We start from the raw sequence: 2,253 nt of genomic DNA on the forward strand, positions 1-2,253 counted from the left end.
TGCCTGCTAGTTTAACAGCTCTGCAACATTCCTCACCGAGTGCTCCAGAGGAAAGGAGTCAGCCCTTCAACTCCTCCCTGGCTCCTTCCTTAGATGTTAGTACCTTTATAATTGCAGCAAGGGGTGGAGATCCCATTCTATCCTACTGCTTGCAAGAACCTCCCCTAACCCTACTGCAACCTAAACCAACCCACTGTCTTCAGACTGTAACACTTTACTGCAGTTCTCTGAATGTCTGCACAAAATGTCTTTAGTGGTCCTGTTTTCAAGGTGAGGGGCTTTGCTTTTTTACACTGATGGTTGGCACAGCATAGAACAGCACAAAATGACCTACATCAGAATAAGCCTGTCAAATCAGATTAACATTTAAGGGGTTTCCCCATCATTCTTGGAATTTACCATCTGGATTCACAGTCTGGGTGAAGTAGACTAACTTTCTATACTTTGATTCTGGTTAAAATAATGTATTGGCCTCTCTTTTCTCTTGCTTCATAGATACTTTGAATATTGATGAGATGGAATAATAGAGAAGCCAGGGACAGAAAGAGATCTAAAAAGTCTTAATTATTTCTACCTTGGTCATTGAGCACTTTGCAGTGGTGTTGAAGTTTTATTCATTTCAGCCAGTCGATGGGTCCATATAAATTTGTTAGTGCCCTGTTTATAGTTTCTACAGCTGTGTGGAAGCTAATTGTTTTTTTTTGGGGGAAGAAAAATCTGCTTTCAGTCAAACACCTTATTTTAGGATAAAGAAGGATTACCTCTTCCTTTTGTTCTCTTTCGCTCTCCAAAGAAAATAAAGCACTCTGTTCTGCTCCCCAGAAGAAAAGCAAAGCTGGAAAGCAGTTGTTTGGTAACTGTAATTCATTTTTTTTCCATTCATATTGATACTGGGTCTGGCTGGGATGAAGTTATGAAGTCAGCTTTCTTCATAGTAGCCTGTATGTGCTGTGCTTTGCATTTGTGGCTAGAACAGTGGTCATAACACACCAATGTTCTGGCTATTGCTGAACAGTGCTTGTACAGTGTCAAAGCTTTCTCTCTCCCCAGCCTCCCATACAAAAGCCAGTAGGCTGGGAGTGGGCAAGAGATTGGGAGGGGACACAGCTGGGACAGCTGACCCAAACTGACCAAAGGGCTATCCGATACCATATGACATCATGCTCAGCAATAAAAGGTCAGGGAAAGGAGGAGGAGGGAGGACATTCACGGTTACGGCGTTTGTCTTCCGAAGCAACCACTGTGCATACTGAGGCCCTGCTTCTCAGTAAGTGGCTGGACATCTGCCTGCCAATGGGAAATAGAGAATAAATTCCTCTTTTTGCTTCTCTTTCACATGCACCTTTTACTTTCCTTATTAAACTGTCTTTATCTCAACCCATGAGTCTTTTTGCCTTTCTTCTATTCCCCCATCCCCTGGAAACGGGCAGTAAGCGAAAGGTAGGGTAGGTGCTTGGCTGATGGCTGGGGTCAAATCACTGTTGTATGTTATCAACATGGTTAAATTTTGTAGACCTAAAGCCAGGGAGATATGGCTTCAAAGGCAGAGTACCTGCATGGGAGCATGCTTTTCTCTACTCTCCTGATAGGTTGTGTGACTGTCTCGTCTTATTTCTTGCTAGTGTGTAATGCAGGGAATGGTAGCACCTGCCACATAGGGCAGCTTTGAAATTTTCTTCACTTATGTCTTCAAATTTTCACAAAAGTATCAAACCCTATGAAACTGGAACAGGACACCAGCAACAGGTGGTCCCCCAGAAGTCTCTCTGTGGCATGCAGTCATTGCTTAGACCACAGACAACAGTCTGATGTTCTCCTCTGAAAGTCCAGCTCCCTGTCATTTATATTAAAAAGGATCTCTACCAGCTTCTACAGTTCAGGAGCTTCACTACAGATAAGGCTTGATTTTCTCTGCAATGGGATACCCACACCTAGGAGATGTCAGGAGCTGAAATGCACTGACAAAGGCTTGAACTTGAGCTGACACTGTAAAAAAAAAACAGATGGTCAGTATTGCATGTTCTCACTCTTCCTGACTTCCTCAGGTAGTTATGAATTTATTGCAACATCATAAAGTATTCATCCCAAACAAGCCATTTTGATAATCATCGCAGTCCACATCCTTATGGAGCAAGAAGGTTTTTGAGGCTACTTTTGAAAGCTTAATTAAAAGATCAAGTGGGTTAGGTGACATTCAAAGGTTGTATAGATAGAGGAGAGTGACTGTGTATAACTTACTGTTATAATGAGCAG

This window comes from Nyctibius grandis, chromosome 5 (assembly GCF_013368605.1).
Source record: "Nyctibius grandis isolate bNycGra1 chromosome 5, bNycGra1.pri, whole genome shotgun sequence".
Lineage (NCBI taxonomy): Eukaryota > Metazoa > Chordata > Aves > Nyctibiiformes > Nyctibiidae > Nyctibius > Nyctibius grandis.